The sequence below is a fragment of the Pan paniscus genome, chromosome 16 (genome assembly GCF_029289425.2).
Source record: "Pan paniscus chromosome 16, NHGRI_mPanPan1-v2.0_pri, whole genome shotgun sequence".
Taxonomy (NCBI): Eukaryota; Metazoa; Chordata; class Mammalia; order Primates; family Hominidae; genus Pan; species Pan paniscus.
Genome location: NC_073265.2, coordinates 10,782,083 through 10,808,031, shown reverse-complemented (window position 1 = coordinate 10,808,031; position 25,949 = coordinate 10,782,083). Strand labels below are relative to the sequence as shown.

The 25,949-nt window shown below is 39.1% G+C and overlaps 1 long non-coding RNA gene across 1 annotated transcript in view; it reads left to right on the top strand.

Moving 5' to 3' along the window:
- The first annotated feature begins 294 nt into the window (after positions 1–294).
- The window catches only part of LOC103784564 (uncharacterized), a 141,254-nt gene continuing 115,599 nt past the window's right edge, over positions 295–25,949 (top strand). Inside the window, exons 1-4 of the long non-coding RNA XR_010110050.1 lie at positions 295–2,008; positions 18,296–18,554; positions 20,303–20,412; positions 25,117–25,232. This is a non-coding gene — a long non-coding RNA (uncharacterized LOC103784564). The remainder of the gene's footprint in view (positions 2,009–18,295; positions 18,555–20,302; positions 20,413–25,116; positions 25,233–25,949) is intronic.

Here is a 25,949-nt window from a genome sequence, read left to right as displayed (position 1 = left end):
ATTTTATTGTACCAATAATCTTTAAAGCTATCTTTATTATTCAAAGATTATTAGAGTCATGTGAACAAAAAGCAGTTTAGTTAAATTTTTTCTGGTAAAATATTTAAGTGCATATATATATGCCAATTAATTAGATCTCTTTTATATAGTTTGTTAGCAAAATACTACATATATGAAGTATATAAATACACAGACATAGAGAAGCAAATCTGGTAGAGTTATATGGATTCTTCATTTGTCAGTTTTTAAGTTTTTCTTTTTCATTTTAGATCATCAGTCTCTTGATTACCTGTTCCCTGCCCTAAAAAGTTTTTAACCAGGCAGTTCCAAACTTTTATTTTAAAGGGATAATTCTTAGGTGAAATAATTATAGAGAATTTATATTTTATCTAAAGCAAGGAAAAATGTGGGGGTAAAAGTTCAGTCAGGATGGCAAGGAAAAGCTGACACTCTTACATGTGGAGATTTTCTTAAAGTTGTTAAGTTTTTAAATGGGATTATTGCCTTTGGAGTGGAACCTTATAAGGAACAGAACCAGGAAAGCATGCAGTTTCTAGGGCCTAGTAAGCAGGCAGAGGTGGAAGGCAAAACAGATTCCCCTAAATGAGGAATCTTATTTTTATACCGAATCCTGGGTCCCCTAAAGAGGCAAACAATATGGCATGACACAGTGCAACGCTTCCACAGTGTGTTTCATTGTAAGGACATTTCCCCAAGGCTGCTGGACAACCCAGCGCCCATCAGCCCACTCTGTAATCGGCCCATAAGAGCACACCTTTCTTATTTAAATGTACAAATAAAAGAGTATCACCCTGTAGTAATAATCACTTACTATAAGTGACTACCATTAGTCATTTTTAAAAGTATATTTTTTATCTAGCTATTACACATCAAGGTTAATTTTTTTTCATAATGCAAAGTAATTTCAGGTCCCTGCAAGTCAAAAAGGTTAGATACAAGAGGAAGGAGGAACAGACAGGAGTAAATGGAGGATCAGAAAGAATTCCATTGAATGAGAAACTTATAGAGGGAGAGCAAAGGCTTTAAAATAATATCTGTACACATGTAGCTCAATATCAGCCTTAATCAAGTTGATTTTTGATTACAGAGTTCTCAAAAGAAAATCTGCTGAAATCTTTTATTAATAGATTTTAGCCAGGACAAATAGGTAGTATTTTTGGCTTTAAACTTTTGGCCCATGAGAAATTTATAAGCCTAACTAAGGTTATGACTTAACCATGGATGCATGAGGTATCTCACAGAGATGGCAAGCAGTTTTTGCAAGATTGAGAATTTCCCCAAAGATAGCTTAGAAGGGAAAATTTAAGACAGAAAGTGAGAAGATGTCCATGGAGAAGAAAATCATCGAATGAATGTCAAAAAGTCTCCAAATATCACACAAAGACAGTTTCAAAAGTCTCTATACTTTGAAATTCTACCATACTAATTGTCCCAATTATTATTAGACTCTTATGATCTGTTTAATAACAAATCTAGTGATATGTTTCTTTTCCCAGACCGGGCTGCTTGACAATACAAAATAATTTTGTTCATCTTTGTAACCCTAGTAACTCACACAGGGCAAGGAAGCTAGGAGGCCCTTAATAAATGCTATTGTTTGAGTGAATAAAAAGAGGAATGCATGCAGAAAAGAAAGAAAGAAAGAAAGAAAGAAAGAAAGAAAGAAAGAAAGAAAGAAAGAAAGGGCTTACTGCTTGAGCTGAGAATCAAACCCAGGCTGCTGCAGTAAAAGGGAAAAACTTTAGTTACTGAGCTACAGTATGGGGCAGTTGCTGTTGGTCAGAAATAATGTAGGTCAGTCAGCAACAAGCTTCAAGGATTTTGACTGCTCAAGTGAATCCTTAAAGCTAGCTGTGACATTATTATGTATCCTTTCAGACTGGCTGCCTGACATGAATCCAGAAATTCCAACCCTCTGTATGTGGGAGAACAAGGGACAGCTCCCTCACGTGCTTACTAAGTCAAGTTTTCCAGGACATAAAACGAGGTAAGAGGGAAACTTCAGCTTTTTTGTTTCAGGGAGGTGTAGCAAATTTTGTAACTGACAAGTCTGCAGGGCCAGCCCAAACAATGGGCTTATAGGGATCCTAGGCCCCTTAGGTTCATAGTATGAATGCTGTCTCTAGGAGCAATTGGGGATGTTAGTAATTTTATGGCCTCTGGCTGTATGCCTCTTGAACCATATTTTCTAATCTTGTGGTTAATTTGTTAGTTTTACAAAGGTGGTGTGGTCCCCAAGCAATTAAGGGATTCGTTTCAAGGAAGGGCTGTCATCTTTGTTTCAAAGTTAGGCTATAATGTTAATGTTCCCTTTGTCCAGGAACAAACAAGGGCAGCTTTGAGATTAAAGCCAAGATGGATTCAGTCAGGTCATATCTCTTTTACAGTCATAATTTTCTCACTGTTAGAATTTTTTCAAAGGTGATTTCAGGATAAACATAATGTACACATTCCCATTCTGTAAGAGAGAAAGACACAAAGAAAACAGTAACAGCCGCTAAGTAAATTTGAAGTCCAGGAGGGCAAACATTACATCTTAAAGCTGGAGAGCCTTTTTTTTTTTTTTAACTCCTTAACACATTGGGGTGAGGGTTGGAGTGGCAAGCCCTAGTCAGTGTCACCCCTATGGTTTTCCTTGGTGAATCACCCGTGCTTGTACTGGTTGAAATTTTCCCAGGCAGGCATTGAATGCCACAGGGGACTTCACAATCCTGGGATCCTGGTATTCGCACCACTAGGCATTACCCATGTGGAACTCTCTGCAGTGATTTCAATGCTGTGGCTTCACTTGGCATTGCCCTGGTGGGGACTCTTTGCAGCAGCTCCAACCCCACATTTGTGTTTGGCATCCTTCTACTGAGGGCTCTCTGCAATGGATCTAGCCCTGTGACAACTCTCTCTCCGGACTCCCAGGCTGTCAAAAAAAAAAAAATACTTTGAAATTTGTGGTGGCTGCCAAGCCATCATTTATGCCTTAAGTGTGAGAAATACATTTATTTTCCTTATAAATTACCCAATATTTTGTATTCTGTTTTAAGCAACAAAGAAGGGACTAATACAGAAAACTGGTAATGACAAGTAGGTTGTTGCTGAAAATGAATACTTAAAAATATGAAAGTGTCTTTCAAACTGGGTGATGTGGGCAGAGGCTAAAAGAATCTTCGAGAGGCAGACTGGTAAAAGCCTGTATTCTTGTGAGGGTTTAGAAGATAGGAAATATTTGGGAGTCCTTGGAGATTGATGAAGTGTTTGTGACCACACTGCTTCGGGAGAAGTGGCACCATATAATGCATGCTGGTTCAGAGCATATACAGCCTTCTAGAGAACCTTGCCCCACAGTTACACAGTATTGTCATCTAGCAGGTGCTGGAACTGTGACTCCCAAAGGTCATTCCACCATTGTTTCAAGTGAGTTGCTTCAGGATTATAGGGAACATGGTGAATTCACTGAAGTTTCTGAGCATGAGCTCGTTTCTGCCCTTCTTTGTCTGTGAAGTGAGTTCCTTGTTCAGAAGCAATGCTGTGTGGAATACCATGATGGTAGATAGGCATTAAGTCCACGGATGGTGGTTTCCACAGAATACTTGCATGCAAGGAAGTAAAATTTATAGACAGAGTAACTGTCTTACTATTCCAGGAAGAACAAAATGCTGCCCCTTCCTGATGAAAGCTGCCCAATGTAATCAACCTACCACAAGGAAATTGGCAGATCTTCCTGGGGAATGGTGCCATATAGGGGCTCGGTGTTAGTTTCTGCTGCTGACAGTTGGAACACTCAGAGGGGTCTGTAACCTGGTTGGCCATGGTGAAAGGAATTCCAGGTTGCTGTGTGTATGCAAAACCTCAGTCCCTACCACAGTGGCCACTTTATTCATAAACCCGGTGACTGATGACATAGGTGCCTGGGAAAAGAGGCTGACTACTGTCAGAGAATGCATGATCACATCCACCGGATGATTAGAGTCCAGAAGAGCTATGGTAAGAGAGTGAGCCAGCTTTCCTCTGTTTCCCAGCACAGTTTAGCCAACGTTCTCTTTAAGCTTTAAGTGGATTTTTCAGCTTCTCCTGAGGACTGGGGTCTCCTTGCTGTGTGGAGTTTTCAGGGGATTTCTAGGTCTTGGGCTACCTTTTGAGTGATTTAAGATATAAAAGCTCTCCCACTGGCCGGGCACGGTGGCTCATGCCCGTACTTTGGGAGGCCAAAGCTGGCTCATGCCAGCACTTTGGGAGGCCAGGGCAGGCGTATCATAAGGTCAGGGGTTTCAGACCAGCCTGGCCAACATGGTGAAACTCCGTCTCTACTAAAAAAATACAAAAAAACAGCCAGGTGTGGTGGTGGGCACCTGTAATGCCAGCTACTCTGGAGGCTGAGGCAGGAGAATTGGTTGAAACCGGGAGGCAGAGGCTGCAGTGAGCTGAGATCACGCCATTGCACTCCAGCCTGGGCAACAGGGTGAGACTCCATCTCAAAAAAAAAAAAAAAAAATTGTCCACTGCCTGGTTTTAGGCAGCCCAAACCTAGGAAAAATATCCTTTAAGAGATGGCATGATACCTCCGAGGTGGTATCAGAGCGAGCTGAATGCCTTTATCCATCGTGGGAAGATAACAACCACACCTAGAAGGTATCTAAAGTTCCCGGGAGTCTGGAGCATGACCGTAAAGTGTGTTTGCCAGTCCTTGCCAGGGTAAATTCCCCTAAATTGTACTCCTTAACATGAGGCCTTGTGGGTGATCTGTTATGGGGACTGTTAGTGTGGCAGAGAGAGCAACTGTGGGTCACTTGCTGCACTGTCTCTCCAAGGTTGGGAGTGGTCATCGTTTGAAGGAGCCAATTGTACAGGGTTATCTACCATAATGTGAGCTCTCATGGGCATCCTTAACTACCTGGATAGCTATGGATTTTTGAAAAAATACTTGCCGTGAGAATTTTCAAGCCATGCTGGATATCCTCTGCTTTTTAAGAAGACTTCCCAGGGGGATTACTGCTAGGGAGCCGGTTTGCCAACTACAGAGACTGCTGGTGTCAAAGAGGCTTTGCATCTCAGGGGAGACCAGGTGTCACAGGGCTCTTCATGGCTTCATGGGGAGAGTCTAACTCAGGAAATATTTGCTTGCCTTCTCTGGCTTTTATCCTTGTGGAAGTCAATTTACATGTTTTCTTGTAGTCCCTTATTCTGGCATAGGGCCATTAATACCTTTTTTTTGTTTGTTTGTTCGCTTTTTGCTTTTGATAAAAGAGGTCTAGTTAGAGAATTTCCCACTATCTGAAATGAAAATACCTTATAAGTGTTCAGAGTACTTGTTACTGCACATCCACTAGTTTAAATCTGCATAATGTTATCAATGCCATGGACCAGTGTAGTATCTTGTGGAAGGAGAAGGTGATCAACTTCCTGCAAACTGTGACTTGGTTATGGAGAGTTGATATTATGTTGAGGTAGGACAGAGAAGTTATTGACACTGAAATTAAATGACTTCTGGTGGGCCTTATGAAGAGAAATAGAGAAAAAGCTTCATTAGATCATTAGGTGCATACCAGGTATCAGAGAATGTGTTAATTTGGTCAAGCAATAAAACTGCATCTGATACAGCAGTTGCAATTACAAGGAACACTTGGTTTAGCTTATGGGAATCCACTGTCACTCTCCAGGATCCATCTGTCTTTTGCACAGGCCAAATTAGACAGGGATGTGTTAGAATCTCCACCCCTGCATCCTTCCACTCCTTGATGGTGGTGGTAATCTCTACAGTCACTCCAGAGGTGTGGTTATGAATTTGATTTTCTATTTTCCTACGTAGAGGCAGCTCTAGTGCCTTCCATTTAGATATTCCCACCATACTAGCGCACACTCCACAGGTCAGGGAACCAATGTGGGAAATGTGCCAGGTGCTATGTCTATTAAAGCTTTGCATCTGCAACTAGAGAAATGACCAGAGTATGTGTTTGGGGCCACTGGACCCACTGTGATTTCATGTGACTAAAATTTACTCACCTGACTGCCATCAATCCCCACTCTGACTGGCATTCTGTAGTGATGTTTTGAGTTGAGTTGAGTCTTCTGGAAACAATGTAAGGTCAGAGCCAGTGTCTACTAGTCCTGAAAAGTTCTTACTATATTCCTTTCCCCAAAACACAGCTGTTAAAAGGTTATAGGTTCCCTTTTGGGAGGGATAGGAGAAAGATGAACAGTATAAAGTTTTTGTGGTATACCTGGGTCCTTCATCGAGGGGACCTGGCTGCTCCTTTTTTCAAGGAGTTCTTGACTATAAACTGGCTCTAGTCTTGGATTTTAGTAGGAGCTGTGATTCTCTAGTATTTTGATTTGAGTTAGACTTTTGTAAACATAAATGTTTTCAGTATTTTCAGATCAATTAGGGGTTTATTAGGCTTCTTTCTATTTTACTTCTAAGAACACCACAGTCAAACTAGCCAACACCATAGATCTACTTGAGTCAGATGCATCTGAATGTTGCTGTACCTTTGCTGCCCATTTTGGTAACTATGTCCATCTTGACTCTGAAGGTTGACAGCTGCCACATGGCTCTGGGACCTGTGAGATCCAGTTATTCCCAATGCATTTAAATGTTCTATTGAGTGACTGTGGTTCTCAGTATAAGCTTCCACCTACAGAGAAAGTTATTCAAGGATGCTGGTCTCCCCTTAGAAATCAGTTTCTTAAAGTATTGCTGAAAGGTTGGTCTTCTGGAGCCTCCCAGTGTGGGTGAGTAGATTTCAAATGACAAATGCACTCTGGAGTTCCATTTGTTCTAAGCCTTTGAATCTCTTCCTCTACATTAGGCCAAGGGAGATCAGGCATATCCAACTGGCTAAATAAGGGCCATCTTTTGATTTATAGTTCAGCCAACCAACCAAACTGTTAGAGCCCTTTCTAATTTCCCATGCTGCAAAACTAAAACCAGTATCTTTTTTAATGGGTCCATATCAATAAATCTGGGTGATCCAATTGTGTTTCCTCCACTATTATCCTAACTCTTAATACCCTTTTCCACACATGTTCTCCAGATTTCTGCTTGTATAAATTTTAAAGTCAAATAGTTTTCTTGAACTGTCATGAACCTCCCATGGGCCAAACTTTGTATATCATTTTTAAGGGCATTTTGAGATTTGAGTCTACTTATAGGCCTAGAAGCAAAAAGGAGTGGTGGGTGTGGGGCCTTAGGAGAATCTGCATTGCAATCCATTACCTTTCCCTCAGGCAGTGCTGGTGTAATCCCCTCAGAGGAGGTGGAACCGCCTATACCAGTGTGGGTGAAGAGGCTACTGCCAAGAGGGTGTCAGTAGGGGGTCAGGTCTACTGGCAAAGAAGACATCAGAATTTCAGAACTCAATGTCTCCAGCCTCAACATGGTCTCCCCAAATGTTCCCAACCCACTCTACAGAGTTCCATTCTTCTCTGTACAGTGCTTTAAATTTACAGTAGGTACCTTGCTAGGCTGAAAGTTCAACTTTCATAGTAATTCAGCCAACTGCACGGTGAAGGTTTGTGTTTGACTTTTAGCATTTTCAGCCCCGTGACTATAGGAGATATAATTCTCACTCAGAGCACTGTAAGAAGCTCTAAGGCTTTTTATGTGAAGCCGAATTCTGAAATTTGAATCTCTTAGCATATCTTTTTTATTGATCACTTTACTCATCAACTCTAGAAGCAGAGTTCTTGATTTTCCACAGATATTTAAAGATGTGCTGTCAGAGTCACCAAGTTCCTTGTCTTTTATCAGTGTTGATTAGGAGTGTCAAAGGTAGATGTTTATCCCTTAAGCAGTTTATGACATGGACTAGCAATGTTTTCTGGACTATTAGAAATGGAGTCTTTAACATTTTTAGGTATCATCAGTTTAGAGATCTAAGTTTAGAAACCCCAAAACCAATGAAAGAAACTCATTCCTAAAATTCTGGTTCTCTACAATCATTCATGGTTTAAAAAATAAAACCTGTTTTACCATTCTTCAGAGATACAGGACCAATAGGATACATATATAGATAGATGGGGGGCATTAATTAGATAAATTGGGTCACATGATTATGGAAGCCAAGACAGGTCTTCTGTAAGCTATAAACCGTGGAATACCAGTAGCATGGCTCATTCCAAGGCTGAAAGTCTCAGAATGAGGAAAGCGGACAGTGTAATTCTCAGTCTGAGGCCAAAGGACTGAGAATGTGGAGGGATGCAGAAGTAAGTCCTGGAGTCCCAAGGAAGAGAGTCTGTAGTTAAGATGTCCAAGGGCAGGAGGCAGAGAGTGTACCAGCTCCAGGAGAGAGGGAGAGCAAAATCATTCTCATTACTTTTTCGTTCTATCAGTACCCCCAGCCCACTGGATCGTGCCTACCCACATAGAGGGTGGATTGTTAAAGAATTCAACTCAGGTCTGCTCACCCAGTACAGTAAGACTAGACATCTACACTGACATTTGCAGTGGGAGAAAAGGAGGTGTTTATCTGGACATTGTGAAGCAAGGCGGATGAGTCAGCTAATGCTTAAGTTCCGCCTTCCCCAGTGGCTTGCAGGTAAGGGTTTTTTTAAAGCAGACATAAATTTCAGGAAAGCAGAAGTTACTGGCAAAATTATAAATCAGTACATGGAGGTTACACATTGGTTTTGTCCTGAAAAGTCGTGATATTTTGAAGCAGGGGCTTACAGCCCATACATAGATTCAAGGGTTTTCTGATTTGTAATTGGTTAAAGAAAGAAGAGTTGTTTTAAAATTTGGGGGTTGGCAGAAAAAAATGTTAGCTCTTTGGCTAATGGATTTGCCTCCCTCTAGCCCCTCAGGAAGAAATTTAGCAGAAAGAATGGCAGTCAGAATTCAGTTTTCAGGCCCCCCTTATCTGAGGTGTACTTGTCAGCAGATGCCTTTGGTGGAGGTCTAGGTTTATGAAAAATGACTGAGGAATGTATGTTAAGATGTGATCTTTAGAACAAAACAAACATCTTCTGACTGTAACTTCCTTGGCTGTTGTTTAGGCTACTATTACCTTCTTGCTTATCAAGTTCCTCATTTCTTTCTCAGTGCTAGCTAGGTACCAGGGATTTCCCTTGAAGGGACTCACGATTTTCCTTTATTTCCCTGCTTGGGGAAGCTACAGGCCCCTAACAAAGGGTCCCTGCTCCATCACAGGATCTTACCCACTCTGTCTACCGACTCACATTTCAGACCTTTCTAGTGAAACCCTCACAGATCCAGAAGTAATGCTTTGCCAGTGTTCTAGGTGTTCCTTAATACAGTTAGTTGACTCCTAAAACTAAACATTACATTGGGTTTTGGAGTGTTACCCAAGCAGGTTTCTCATGAGGAGTTCAAATTGCTGGGTTAAGGTGAAGCAACCATGATTTCCACAGAGTCAAAGTTTGACTGAGAGGTGGTTACTGCCGAATATCTGTGCAGTTCCCACAGGGGACAGTGAAGTGAGATAAAGGTGGTATTCAGCTGTCTTATATGGAGTAGTCACCTTGAGCAGGTTTTATAAGGGGCTATGTTCAATGACCACCTTGAGGAATGTGGAAGAGGCCACAAACTGGAAACTGTCATGGATTTCTAAACCCTATTTCTGGTATGAGAATGTCAACACAATGTACAAAATGAATGCCCAGGTTACATAAAATTAAAACAATTCACAGCAACATTTAAAATAGGAATTCTAGTAGCCCAATAATAACTCTCTCTCTAATCCTGAGGTAGCAGGTAAATCTAGTTGTTCAACTAATTTGAAACTATAGTTAAGCATGTGTTTGCAATAATAGACCAGAATACATATAATGAGCTGACAAAATTTTATACTGAAAAGGGGGCAGTCACAGAGAAAAAATAATGTGTTCCATTTATTTTAAAAGGCATATTTTTTACATCTTTCAAATAGAGATGAATCATAATATTGTAAAAAGACTATTGGTTAGAAGACAGTCATAATGTGATGGACTTTGTGTGAACACAAGTGAACTTGATGTAAAAAACTTCCATTTTCACATTCTGGTGGTATCTTTAACATCATGACTTGGAGAGGGATGTTAGTAGATGAGAAACATAATCTATCAGAAACTCCTATAGTTCTCTCACTACAAATATGGCATCAGCAAAGCTCCTAATTACCAGAGATGATGCTAGTGTAGAAAAAATCCATGGACAAGGTGAGTTGCACAGTGATTTAGAAGAGTTTTATCCAAATATGAGAAATTTTAGAAAACCTTGATTACCTATTTTGCTTTCACTTTCTGTCTCATGTGATCATAGGAGTGATATGACATAAATACACACATTTATATAAGTTCAAAAGCGTAAAAAGTAAAATAGAGGTTCCTCTTCGAAGACTTTCCTCGCCATCTAATTAGAAATAAATAGTAACTTCTCTTAGAAGCAACATTTTTTCAAAGACCTGTGTTAACATTCTTAAATATCTGCTAGCCGTAATAAAGAAATCAATGTACTTTATGTTCTTAGCTCCCAGAATTTAACCTAAATATTTGCCAGCATGCTTATACTGGTCCAAGCAAGCATTAGGTCATAGCGTGTTCCTCTTCCTTATTTGAAGGTGTTTTTACCTTTCTCCGGATTCCACAAGTTACTTCCTCCTTCCTTTCTTCTCCTCTGCCTTTGCCTCTTTTAAAAAGTTCTAAGTTGCCAGCCAGTCGGGACAAATACAGAATGTGAGGTCCTGTTCCAGCCAATGGAAACCAGACACAGCAGTAGGGTGGACGCATCAGGTTATAAATGACCCTATCTCCTTTGTTCTGTGTACTCTCATGGCAAAAATGCTGGTGAGTGTACCTTTTCTGAAGAAAATATAAAAATGGCCTTGCTGAGGAAATGATATTCAAGTGGTATTTCTTTATGGCACCAAGGAACAGGCATTTCAAACAAAAAGTATTATTTTCAACATATATGACATAAAATTTTTGTGATGTCATAGTTTTTCAATAGTTCTATGCTTTTATTGTGATGTAAAATAATGATGTATTTTACAATTGATACATATGATACTTCTTGCAATTACTTGAAAAAAGCTGTCACTGGTAGCAAATAGTAACTAGTGTTTAGTGTAGACCTATGTAAACCAAAAATGACTGACACAGATGGCATTCATTTCAGAGAATTATTTTGCCAAGTTTAAGGATAAACACAAGTCACAGTAGGCTCTGTGACCTGTGCTTTTTCCAAAGCGGGTTTTGCTGACCTCCATATTTGTAGGGGTGAGACCTGGCAGGAGCAGGTGGAGGATAAAGAAAGGGGAGGAAAGACAGTGAGGCAAGTACATCCTTACGAGGCCTGGATTAGCACTCACTGCATCCAGATGTTGCATGTGTAAAGAGGAATGGAGAAAAAGTTGATTGTGCATTTGTCTTGTGCGTGGTAGATCTACATTTTACACAAGATAGGCAAACTTGTGAAATTACAGCTGTCTCTTTGGGAACAAAAGGAAGGTAGTATTAGCATGACTCAGTTCCTGACTTTTCCTTTGGCATAGTGAGTTTGGGATCCCAAGATTTTATTTTCCTTGTTCTTCAAAATATTTCAGAGAAAGCATTTTAGAAGAAAATGAGTGTTTGGTTATATTTTTTCCCTAATCTTTCAACATTAGGATGGTTTATTCCTAGAAAGTTAGGATCCACATTTTTAAGGAGACTCATTCTAGAAGGTTGTGAAGAAATAGGGGGAATAAGAAATAAAGGGAAAAGATAAGAAAAAAGAGACACAGCTGGATTATAGCAACAAAGTAGAAAGCAATCCTTGAAAACCAATAGACTATATTACAGAGCAGTCCATATATAACTAGACGGTCATGAAAATATTTTATGTAAATAAATAAGATGCTGTTATTTCTCCCAAAGTTTAAGTTTTCTAGTTTCAGTCTGCAGGGCTTTACAAAAAGCACAGTTTTCTACTAATTTGAAGTCAGAAAAAAATGGGAAAGAAAAAAAAAAAATTGAAAATTTTAGTCTGGAGACTGGTAACCAGCAAAGAATTTAGGATCCAGTCTAGCTAAATTGTAAACCAATAATAAAACTGGAAGACAATGAACAGGGCTAGAATCCAATAAAAGATGTACTATAGTTTCATTTGAAATACATTTTTTCTCTCTACAGTCTTCCATTTTTACTAAAGAAAAATCATAGTAAGACCAATTTATTTCCAAAATAAGTTTTAGTTTTATTGTACTTGGCCTGATTATTTTCATAAAGTGCAGCAAGACTATTTTTTTTTCCATATAGGCTCTTCCAAGTTGGCATTGATGGAACTTTTTTTTAAACAAAGTGTCTACTATTTTTTTCAAATAGCCTCTCAAGCTCAAACAAGCATTTATTGTGCCTGCAAATAACTGTATGAACTGGGTGAATTCATCTCATCTTGAGGTCACAAGATTACTTGGAGTTCCTAGGCCTGTCAGAAAGTGACATGCGTTTCTTACCACAGATCAGAAAATCTGTAAAGAAACTGCATAAAGAAGGCATAGGGCCAGTCTCTCCAAGGGAATTTTACTGGTTTTATTATTCAACCTAAATTTCTCAAAGCAATCTGCTCATAGATGAAAATGTGCTATTCCAGCCAAAGCCTTGACAAGGTAACCAGTGTCTCCAATTGTGTCCCATTACAAAAAATAATTGTTATTGATTATATGAAAATAACTTATATTACCATAAATTAAGAATATTCAGAAATAGTTTTCAAATTCTGGGGAAATCAGGTAAAGAGAAAGACGTATAGTTTAAATTTTTCTCTAAAGAGTATACCATATTCAATTGTTAAAAACTATAAATAGCTAAGAATAAACCTTTCTTTACTCTGAAAAACAAAAATAGTCATCAATGTTTCAAATAAAAAAGTCCTAAAAAATTGTTTCATTCTTCTGTTACATCAGTCCCACATAATTAACTTGTTCTACTTTATATTGGCTTAGCAATCCTCATGAACACGTCAGCCTGTTTAGAGTCCTGGGAGTTTTGTTGTTGTTATTGTTATTGTTTTCGTTTGTACAATGGCACAATCTCCAAAGTTATCAGAAACCTAAATCCAAGAAAACCTATCAGAGTCATTTTCACCAACTCTTCTAAAGAAGCAAGTTTTGGCCGACTGGTTTTCCATAAACTACTTTTTGAGAATAATCAAAGTAAAACAACAATTGTGAATGAAAAACTCTTAGGACAGTCATAGTTACAGGTATAGCTGATAGGAAATTTGGTTATTTCTGTGTCATACAACAATTTAACATAATAATCATAATTATTACTGATAACATATAGTAACGCATGTCAGAATTATTGGCATCTCATATGATTTTGGAGCACATGCTAATATTTAGGTAAATAGAACTCAAAAGTTAAATATTTCACCATGCTTCTGTATGATTTTAACATGTTAAGTGTGGCTAATTTGTCACTGTTGGACTTCAGGTGACCTAATATTCAAAAAGTTAATTAGGTCACTAAGGCTAAATTAGAATTTGATTTGGAAAGTCTGTCAAATATCAAAGGATTGAAACAGTGTTACAAAATAGAATCACCAATCATGATGAAATGAATTACTCATTAAGCCAAAAATGATATTTTAAATATTTCTAAAAAGCAAAAATCTTTATTCTTTGATAGAGAGAAAGGAGATTCAGTTTCTTAAACAATAAGGTCTAATATCAGGCTGAGTGCACTGGCTTGTGCCTGTAATTCCATTGCTTTGGGAGGCCGACACGGGAAGATCATTTGAGCCCAGGAGTTCAAGACGAGCCTGGGCAATATAGTGAGACTTCGTCTCTACAGAAAATAAATTTGTAAATTATCTGGTTGTATTGGTGTGTGTAGTCCTAGCTACTACAGAGTCTGAGGAAAGAGGATCACATGAACCCATGACACGGAGGTTGCAGTGAGCCAAGATCACACCACTGCACTCCAGCCTGGGTGACAGAGTGAGACCCTGTCTCAAAAAAACAAACAAAAATACCCTGAAAAAATGAAAAACCAGTAAAACCTAATAAATATAGTATGAAACCAAGTGAACCTTACTCCCCTCCTCTTTTTTTGCAGTTTGCCCAAAAGGCAAACAAAAATCTTTTACTCTCTCTTAATATTAAACAAAATCCTGGTTCAAAAAAGAAAACCAACTTTACCTTTGCATGGCGTGGTATTAATACTAAAGCAATTTTAATAAAATTTTATAAATGAATTCATCAAATATCAATCAGTTTAATCATAAGGTACAATTTAAGAAATGCTTGTTAACCTTTTACTATTTTCTACTGAGAAGCAGATAAGTTCTCTGAAAAAATCACATCCAGATTCTGGGCTTGCATAAGTGTGCTTTTTAATGTTCAATTTATAGAAAGACTGAATAATACCCTTTAAATTTCAGCCCACTTGGTCACACACAATATTTCTTTTGTAAAATCAATCTGCTACAAATCTACAATTCCGTCAAACTTTCAGTTTTGTCCTATGATTTTATCTTAGAACAACCAAAAAATTTCTTTCCAACCTTCCTTTACCTTTTTTCTTTGAGACAAGGTCTCACTCTATCACCTGGGCTGGAATGCAGTGACACACTCATAGCTTACTATAGCTTCAAATTCCTAGCCTCAAGCAGTCTTCCCACCTTAGCCTCTTGAGTAGCTGAGACAACAGGCACACACTACTGTGCCTGGCTCGTGTTTTTTTTTTTTTTTTGTAGATATGGTGTCTCACTTTGTTGCCCAGGCTGGTCACAAACTGCTGGCTTCATGTAGTCCTCCCATTTTGGCCTCCAAAAGTGCTGGGATTACAGGAATGAACCACCACACCAAGCCCCAACTGTCTGTAGCCATTTAGCTTTATCCCGTCAGTTTGTCTTCAGTTTAAAGACAACTTGAAATCCTCTACAGTAGACAAAATTACTTTCCCTTTGTAAGGAAAACACATTTCTCATACCTTTCTATAGCATTTTTTTTTCTAATAACACATCTCACTTTTATTATACACTTTGGATGCATCTAGTAGATTCCATTATATATGTTAATTGTAATGTTACCTCTCAGTAACTCTTACTTGTATTGAAAAACTCTAGGAAGTAATAAATTTTACTTATGTATCAGGTGCAGAGCCAGGGACAAAAGACAGAGCTGCCAATAACATCTGACCCTTCCCAGTGTAGTCAGAGGGCACAGTTGGGCTAGGGAGAACATTATATGTCCCCTGACCTTACTATGGCTATAAGAAAGACAAGTCAAACAATTATTTAAAATATCACAGAGCAGTTTATGGCCCTAAAACATCCAGCAAAAACAGTATCTGACTTGCCTGACCAGTTCAGACGAAATATCTAAATTAAATTCTGAAGACATTTCTATTTTATTTTACCAATTTTTTTGTTTTAGGTTTGGGGTACATTTGCAGGTTTGTAATACAGGAAAATTGTGGTCACAGAGTTTTGGTGTACAATTTTGGAACACACACTAACACATGTATGTACATTGAACCCAAAGAAAGTTAAATATTTGACCATGCCCTTTAATCAAGGGTACGTCTTATGAATTTCAAGCAATGCTAAGAGATTTTAATGTACAGAGCCAGAATTCTCAAGGATAGTCATGACGCTATTGTAAGTCATTTGTAAAATTTTATATTCTAATGAATTATTAAGAATATGAGATCTCTAAAATCTTTTTTATGTATCTCCAGTCAAAACTTTGTAGAGGAGACAGACATAGATTTTTGCCAAAACAGGAAGTAAAAGTGATTGCACAATTTATGTAAGTTGAGATATTTGAACCTAGGAATTTATAACTGGCTAATAAGAAACCTAGAGTTAAAGCTACCAAATCCAATTTAAAAACCCCCAGCCAGCTCCTTACTTGGAGATGCTGGCCCAAGTGCAAGACTGCTCTCTGCCTCCTCAGAAGCAGCAAACTCCCAGAAAGGGAGTTCTACAAGAGAACATACCTCAGACCTCAAACAAAAAGTTTGGGAGATCAGAGATCTCTGTAGGGGGAGGCTCACAGACCTCAGCAAATCATCCAATCAGTCATAGCAATACAAAGCTTCCAGTTGGCTGTACCAGGGACCTGCTAGGAGAGTTGCTGCAGGCCAAAGGGCGAAACTCTGCACAGAACTCATTGTGGTTTCCAAAATGTAAACTGAAAAGTGACTAAGGCAGGTCTCAGTAAATTTAGAGCTAGATCTTGCCAACGTTGAGAATGTGCATGGGAAAAAGCAACACAAATTACAGCAGGATCTGTGATCTGTGCTTTTTCCAAAGCGAGTTTTGATGACTTCAGCATTTAAAGGGGAAAAAGTGAGCAGTAGGGGAAGGGGGGAAAAAGGAAAGAGGGCTGGGCACTGAGGCAAGTGTTTGCATTCTGGTGAGGCTTTGATTAGCACTCACTGAAACCACATTTGATATGTGAAAATAGAGGAGTGGGGGATAAAGTTGAGTATGCATTCATCTCATGTTTGCTGGATCTACATTTTGCATAAGATAAAGTAACCATGTATAATTACAGCTATCTATTTGGGAAAAAAATGAAGTCAGTTTTAGTGTGACACAGTTCCTAAGCCTAACTTTCCCATTGGTCATAGAGATTTAGTGTCCTGAGATTTTATTTTCCTTTCAAACCTGCTATTAGTCTACACATTTTGTGTATGAGTGCATTAAGTTGTCACAGCATTTCAAGAGGTACACACTACTGTGACCTTCTGAAAGTTCTAGCTCTGAATCTGAGCTAAAGCCCTATAGGAAAAGACTTAGAACAACCTTGAGCTTGACCCAGTGTTCCTACTCATATCAACTACGTTAGAATAGCATTTCTCTCTTAGAGTAAACACTTTCTAGGTGCTTTTTAAGAATTCCTCACCTACCCTATTGTAATGAAATTATTTTCCTATATTAAATTCTAAATACTCCATTGAATTCTTTTTTCTATGGAGGTCTATCATCCACTTGAAGTTGATTTTGTTCATGAGTTTAAAAGTAAATTTTATTTCTCTCGATGGACATTCAGTATACTGAAATGTTTATTGAAAATTCATCTTTTTCCAGCCTGGTGCGGTGGCTCATGCCTGTAATCCCAGCACTTTGGGAGGCCGAGGCGGCGGATCACGAGGTCAGGAGATTGAGACCATCCTGGCTAACATGGTGAAACCTCATCTCCACTAAAAATACAAAAAATTAGCCAGGCATGGTGGCAGGCACCTGTAGTCCCAGCTACTTGGGAGGCTGAGGCAGGAGAATGGCGTGAACCTGGGAGGCGGAGCTTGCAGTGAGCCAAGATTGCGCCACTGCACTCCAGTCTGGGTGACAGAGACTCCATCTCAAAAAAAAAAAAAAAAAAAAGAAAATACACCTTTTTCCATTACTTTTTCTTTTGGATTATTTGTTTATATAGACATCTATCAGATTTTCAACTCTTTTTATTTTTATGGATTCTTCTTTATTGTTATTAATTTTTTGAGACAGAGTCTCGCTCTGTTACCCAGGCTGGAGTGCAATGTTGCGATCTCGGCTCACTGCAACCTCTGCCTCACGGGTTCAAGCAATTCTCCTGCCTCAGCCTCCTGAGTGGCTGGGACTACAGGCACACGTCCCCACACCTGGCTATTTTATTTTATTTTATTTTTAGTAGAGATGGGGTTTCACCATGTTGGTCAGGCTGGTCTCAAACTCCTGACCATCCGCCTTGGCCTCCCAATGTGCTGGGATTACAGGTGTGAGCCACCGTGCCCGGCCTATTGATTCTTCTGTCTGTGTTCAAATATTACATGTTTTTATATTTTGGAGAGTTCATTTTACACTAGACATTTCCCTCCAGAGACTGTTCTCTTCATCACTGTGCTACTGAAGACAGGGAAGGATAAAACCTTGCATGTCTTGCACTTACATGAATATTCCCAGCTGTACTTCGAAAAAACAGCAGGTCATAGAACCTGTGGAGACAAAATGACCCATCTTGGATGCTAGTCCACCATGTTACTTCTGATTTGCCCCGGTTCCATGAATGCCTTCTGATCTCTCATTTATTTACTGTCCTTAGTGTAAAATCATGTCAACCTGTGTGTTACCACAAAAATTACATGCTATGAGGCATGTAGCCTCCTTGTCCATTCTGGAGGGTTGCATTTAATTGACTTGCTAAAGCAAGTATACCCTTTCCCTGTGGAGTATTAACCCTGGGTCTGGAGAGTAACAGTGTGAACAACTGCCTACCTGCAACCATCCAAGGGCATGGTTCTGTGTGTAAGTTCCATCTATAAATTAACCAGTACTGACTAAATGGATTTTCTGCCTTCTTCTTTAATTTTTCAGATCCTTTGGCATTTGAGAGTTGCTTTTTGTATACAGCCCTTTAACGGAGCAAATGGCCAGCCAGGAAACCAAAGTGTGGACAAGGGGAAAGAAGCATCTGTGGAGGAAGTTCTACAAGCGACCCTCCTCATCCATGTGGGTGGCGTTGCCCATATGCTCCACGTCTGTGGGCCACTATGTGTGTTTAAAGCTTTTTAGTAAAACGTTACTAAAAACTATGACTCACTGTGGTGAAAAAGGTGGCAAAACAGTGACAACAGTGAGTTTGCTGCTGTTATTATCTATGTGAGTGGTCACGAAAGCACAGGTAGCAGCTGAGGCAAGGAAGGGGAGGGAAGCTAGGAAAAGAATCGCAGTGAGAAAGGGATGAGAACTTCCATGTCTGTGTTAATGTCTGGTTTTATGATAAACTTGAAACTCAAGAGGCACAGTTGGAAATTGTACCTTGCCACTTTGTGTGGCTGAGAGAGAGAAAGCTGTGCCAGCTGAATGTGTGGACTGTCCTTGCCAGTGCAGGCTGGGATGCAAATACCTGTAATTCTTGGGAAACAACCTGTGAGCCAGATGATGACATAGAGTTTAACTCAGAGGAGGAAGATCATTATCCTTCCCATTTGAGAGTGAAACTGTTCATGCAGTGGAAAGCAAAATTCCAACACACAGAGGCCTGGGTAGGATTACTGGATATGATAAAAACTTTAAAACAGCTGCCAAGAGAAAGCCTTATGTACATGAATGGTGCAGCTATGGGACACCAGTGGGGATGATATCTCCCTAAAAGGGAATGAACCTGAAAAATTGAGACAGAAGTACCCTGGAAGTGAAATAACCCCCTTATGGGATAAGTTATAGGGAAAGCCATTTCAGATTTCCTAGAAACTCAAAAGGAAAGAGATTAGGTATGACTGGTTGCTAAAGGAAAATGGAAAAAGGGAGAAACAAAGTCTGCTGGACTGAAAAAAGGAGTTTAAAAAAGGCACAATTAAGGTTACTAGGAAACAAATGTGGTATGATCTGATTTCAGCTGGGATTGACAAAGAGGATATAGATGGGCAACCCAGTGGCATATTAGTGGGGTATGGAAAGACCTGACTCCTGATCAATAGTTTAGACGCCTTCTTATTACCTCTCCCACCCCCCATGAGAAGAGGGAGAAAGACAGGAAGAAACCTTTGGTAAAAATTCAGGGGTGGACTTCTTTCCAGCCTGGAGATCATAGGTAGGGTCAAGGCTGCTTCTGTGTAAGAGCAATAGGGGGTGACCAGAGGCCATATTTGGAGCTCACTATTGATTGGAGTCTAAAACACCACTAAGAGAACCTTAGCTTTAGTGGGCACAGGTGCAGAATGTGTCTTAATTGATGGAAATCCAGAGAGACACCCTGGTAAGTGGGAAGCTATAGATGGTTGTGAGGGGTTAAAAATCTGAGAGAAGCAAACTCCTCTCCTCCTTCGTTTTGTCTGGAGTTCCCTCTTTGCTTACTCTCCTGTCTTTATCTCACCTATTGCAGAAAACATCTTGAATATGGATGTCTTCTTAGGATGCACTTTACAAACATCTGTGGGGGAATCTCACCTATGACAAAGGCTGTATTAAGATTGGAGGCAAAATTGGAAGGTGTACACCTCCCTCCCCCACAATGTATTGTTAATGTGAGACAATACCATCTTCCTGGTAGAATATAAGAAGTCACAGCCACCATGGAGAAATTGGCCAAAGTTAATATTATCTGGCCAGCCCAGAGTCCTTTCAACCATCCTGTGTGACCAATAAGAAAATCTGATGGCACTTGGATATGACAGTAGATGAGTGGACACTACTGATCTTTCTAAGATACATGCTCCTTTATGTAATGTAACTCAAGTGATTGAGCAATTAATACAAAACATAGGCACTTATCATGCTGTGTTAGATTTAGCTAATGCCTTCTTTAGCATCCCTTTTACCCTGACTTGCAGTCATTATATTGTTGATACTCTAACTTCTGAAGACTTGTCATTGCTACAGCAACACGGAGATGCATTGACACCCTTCTTCAATCCAGAGGATGGGCCATCAACTCACAAAAGTACAAGGCCTGGAACCAGCTACAAAGTTCCTATGGATCACTTGGCCAGGTAAGACACACCTTACTTCAGGCTTGGTCATTGAGAAAATATAAGTTTTCCATACCTAAAACAGTTAAACAGTTACAAAGTTTCCTAGGTCTTTTGGGATACCGGTGGGCTTTCATTCCATGTTTATCTCCATGTTTGCATCCCCTATACTGACTATTAAAGAAGCAATCTCAGCTGGGCACAGTAGCTCACACCTGTAATCCCAGCACTTTGGGAGACCGTGGCAGGCAGATCACTTGAGGCCAGGAGTTCAAGACCAGCATGGGCAACGTGGTGAAACCTCATCTCTACTAAAAATACAAGAAATTAGCCAGGCATGGTGATGCGTACCTGTAATCCCAGTTACTTGTGTGGCTGAGGCATGAGAGTTGCTTGAACCTGGGAGGTGGAGTATTTAGTAAGCTGAGATCGTGCCACTGCACTCCAACTTGGGCGAAAGAGCTAGAAACCCTGTCTCAAAAAAAAAAAAAAAAAAAAAAAAGATCTAGGATAAAGAACTAAAGAACAAGTGGTAGCATTTGAGAAGGCTAAAATATTGATTGCTCAGGCACAAGCTCTAGTTCCCCCCTTCCGGGATACCAGTGTCTTTTGATATGACTGTAAACCCTGAAGGGACAAAACAGGTCCTCTGGCACGTTCAGCATGGGAAAGCAGTTCTTCTAAGATTCTGGTCACAGCTATGGAAATGTGCTGAAACCCACAGTTCTCCAATTGAACAACAGGTTCTGGGAGCATGTAAGGCCATGCAGCACATTGAGCCTGTAACTGATCATCTGCCAGTAACAATGAGAACAGATCTCTCCATTAAGGGCTGGATAGAAGGGTTGTTTTCCAGGCCTATATCAGCTATTTCTCCAGTCTCCATTATACAGAAGTGGCATGCATACCTGCAACAATGTAGCACCCGCTCCATGAGTCCTTTGGGAGATGCATGTTATCATAGGGCCAAGACACTATGAGACCAGTGCTGCCCCTGTTGTGGAGCCCCTGCAGGAGATGCCTCCAGTAATATATGAAGGCACATCTCCATTTCTGAAAATGCTTGGCACTTAGATGGATGGAGCTGAGGTAACCCTTGTGTATAGATGACAGTAACTGTACAGTTGCAGACAAATACTGTCTGATACAGAGTGTTGAGGTTTCCATCTATAATAATGAGTTAATCTCTTTCTGTTTGCAGTTATATCAGTTTTGGCCTTACATAGTTTGACATTCTGTTGTTAGGCACTTAAATGCTTTAAGGATTATTATGTTGTACTGGAGAACTGACCCCTTCATCTTTGGGTAATGCCCGTCTTTATTTTTAGTGACTTTCCTTGCTTGAAGACTGCTCTGTCTGTAATTCATGCAGCGACCCTTCCTTTATTTGATAAGTGTTGGCCTAGGCTATTTTGTTTCATCTATTTACTTTAAATGTATACATGTATTTATATTTCATAGATTTTACTTAACATCATTTAGTTGGGTTGACTTTATTGATCTACTCTGACATTCTCAGTTCTTTGATTGATGCTTTTAGACTACTGACAACCAATGGAGTTGGATTAATATCAACCATATGTGTTACTCTTTTTGATTTGTTGCCCTTGTTCTTTCTTCCCGTTATTGTACTTCACTTATTTTCTGTGTTTTGTGGTTTTATTTGAGAATTTTATGCAATTCTGTTTTCTCTCCATTCTTAGCATATCAATTATATAACTTTTTTTGACTATTTTAATGGTTGCCCTATGGAATAAAACTTTTATTTTTCATATTCTTAATTTAGTCTCACAGATAATGGTTTCTGGAAAATAATAGTAGCACCAATCTATTTGATTAGGCATGCTTATGTCTATATGTTATATGTATATAAATATACATGTATATGTGCATGTGTACTCACGTATAAGTGAAACGAATGACAGCACTAATAGGGAGAACAAAAGAGTTAAGATTATTTTGTTATTCTAAGATATTCACACTACCTGTGAGTGATACAGTGTTTTTTCAAAAAACACTTTTTGAGAAGTATCTTGGATTCATTTTAAATGTAATATTGCAAACTCTGGGTAAGGGTGTTGGACCAAGGGCCTCAGTTCTTTGCTGGCTTTGGCCTGTTTCTGAATTTAGTTTCCTCCCATGTTGGCTTCTCCCATATGGCAAATGTCCCACCAAAGCCATCAAGGGAGGCACTTTGCTAGCAAGACAAGAATCACAATCTAATGTAACATAATCATCCTACTAATGACCCATCACCATTGTAGTATTCTGTTGATTTTAAGCAACTCACAGTTTCTGACTACATTCATTGGAAGGAATTAAAATACAAATTTACTTATCAACTTCACTTATACTTAGAGGTGGGAGTCATTGGGTGCCATCTTAGGTTCTAACTGCCATATCTGATCTTCTCCAATATGAAATAGTTTTTCAGTCTTCACTTATTTTCTGTTACCTTGACCCTTCTGACAAGGACTGGTCAGTTCTATTGTAAAATTTCCCACAGTATGAATTTGTCAGATGTCTTCTCATAATTAGACTAGGGATATGGATTAAATTCAATATTTTCAATATTTATATTTATTTAAGTTTAAAGATAAAAGACAAAACAATATAGTGTTTATATATACAAACATACAGGAAAAATGAATATAAGAAAATTAGAGACTGACAGAGATAATCCATAATGATAGTTACCTTCAGCTGTTAACATAGATGATGAAATTCAGGAGATACATTCAGGGGGCATCAATGATATTGTTAATGTTCTTTCTGTTGTATAAGCTCAGCAAAGGCTTAAAATAAAATAAACTTTTGAAATTTATGAATAGTTTTAGATTTACAGAGCAGTTCCAAATATAATATAGAGTTTCCACAGACTCCATACACCATGTTCCTTAATAACCCCCTTACATTGGTGTGGGATATTAGTCACAATGAACCAACCAATATTACACTATTATTAACCATCTGCACTTTATTCAGATTGACTTAGTCGTCATTTAATGTCGAGTTTCTGTTCCAGGATCCTATCCAGGATACCTCATTACATTTACAATTCATGCTCCTTAATCGACTTTGACTGTGACAATTTCTCCAAGTTTGCATGATTGCTATGACATTGGCATTCCTAATTTGGGATTTCTTTGGTGTTTCTTTCCTGATTAGACTGGATTGTAGGTTTCAGGGAGGAAGACCACAGAGGGAAAGTGCCATTCTCATCACATCCTGTTAAGGGTACAGACTGCAACAGCTTTATCACTTTTGATGTTAATTTAATCACCTGAATGAGATAGTTCCAATCAAATTTCTGTACTGTGAAATTACTGTTTTTTTTCTTCTCCTTTCCATGTTGTATGTTTCAAAAAGAAGTCACTACTCACAACACACAAATAAGAAGTGAATAATTATGTTCCACTTCCTAGGGGCAGAGTGTCTGCAAAAATTATTTGGAATTAATCACAATGAACAAATGCCTATTCTTCTTCAATTGTTCCATATTATTCCATCATTGTTCTACCCATAGACAAATATGGGTACTTATTTTACACTTCACTTGAAATAATTTATTTGGCTTGTTGCTCAAATTGCTTCAGTATTGTCCAAGAAACTTTCTTTTTCTTTTTTTTTTTTTGAGATGAAGTCTTGCTCTGTCACCCAGGCTAGAGTGCTGAGGCGCGATCTCGACTCAGTGCAACCTCTGCTTCCTGGGTTCATGCCATTCTCCTGCCTCAGCCTCCTGAGTAGCTGGGACTACAGGCGCCCACCACCATGCCCGGCTAATTTTTTGTATTTTTAGTAGTGACAAGGTTTCACCATATTATCCAGGATGGTCTCGATCTCCTGAGCTCATGATTCGCTCGCCTTGGCCTCGCAAAGTGCTGGGATTACAGGCATGAGCCACCGCTCCCGGCTGGGACTTTCTTTCAGTTGGATCGTCTATAATTTTGAAATCTCCCCATAATTATGGTTTGTTGGTGTGGTGTGCTGTTTGGTTTGTTGCATTGTTGGTTGTTATTTTCTTTTCTTCTGGCACTACTAGGTGCTGCAGGCTGATTGTGTTTATTCTCTGTCTAACCCTATTATCCACCATTTCTTCACAATGCCCTAGTTCCTTTGAATGGAAAATGGAATTAGAAATGAAGATCTAGAGACTGTGGTATATTCATTGCCCCTAGGGCATCTGATGACTTGAGGCCTTGTCAGCTGACTGAGCAAAAGAATACACATGTGTTTACTGACTTACAAATATATACATGTGTATAAATATTTCAACATGTATGCATATGTATCTATATTAAACTAGCCATGAATTCCATGTAATGTTTCTGGCAGCACATCATCTAATCCAGTACCACATGAAGCTATGTACCTGTTCCAACTCGCTTGTATGTAGCTTGCGCCTCTAACATGGAACTAGTTGGCTTTGTTAACTGAATGATATCATCCAAAAATACATGCATAGTGTTTTCAAAAGTGTTAATTTATACACCCCTGGGAAACTACTTTACCAACTAAAACTAAGTCCTTATATACAAATTATTTGTCCTTTTGACTTAGAATCTCAGAATCTCCCTCTATTTCCTAATTTACTTAGGTCAGCCCCCTTTTCTCACTCTAGTGAGCTTATTTCACACATTTGTTATACAGTTATAATATTTAGTTAATCTCTATCAACTAAGTAAGGCTTTTTGTTTGTTTGTTTGTTTGTTTGTTTGGATGCAGTCTCGCTCTGTTGCCCAGGTTAGAGTTCAGTGGTGTGATCTTGGCTTACCTCAACCTCTGCCTCCCAGGTTCAAGGACTTCTCCTGCCTCAGCCTCCCAAGTGGCTGGGATTATAGGTATGTGCCACCATGCGTGGCTAATTTTTGTGTTTTGTATTTTTAGTAGAGGCAGGGTTTTTCCATGTTGGCCAGGCTGGTCTCGAACTCCTGTCTTCAAGTGATCCCCTCCACCTCAGCCTCCCGAAGTGTTGGGATTACAGGCGTGAGCCATGGCGCCTGGCCTAAATAAGGTTTTTATTTTACCATCTGTGTGTTATGAAGTTCTGTAGGTCTTGAATAACAGTGTCACATATTCAGTGTCACGTTGTCATATAGAACAATTTCACAGCCCCAGAGACATTTCTTGTACTTTACTGATTCAAATTTTCTGTGGTCCAATCCCTTCATACTCACCGAATACTTTACTGTCTCTGTACTTTTTTCTTTTTCAGAGTGTTATATAAATGGCATCAGATAGTATTTTGCCTTTTCCAACTCATTTTATTTAGTTATCAAAATGCCGTTTAGGTTTGTAAAGTATATCTTATGGTTGTTTAGATTTGCATTTCTTGAATAACAAAAAAATTGAGCATGTTCTCATGTGTTTATTGGACAAGACTACAACTATTTTTGGAAAAATGACTCTTCAAATTATTTGCCATTTTTGATTAAGATGTTTGCCTTTTTATTTTTGAGAAGTAAGACTTTTTATCTATTCTGGATAACAGACCCTAATTAGCTATGAGATTTTTAAAGATTTTCTCTCATTCTTTGCTGTTGCCTTTTTACTTTTAA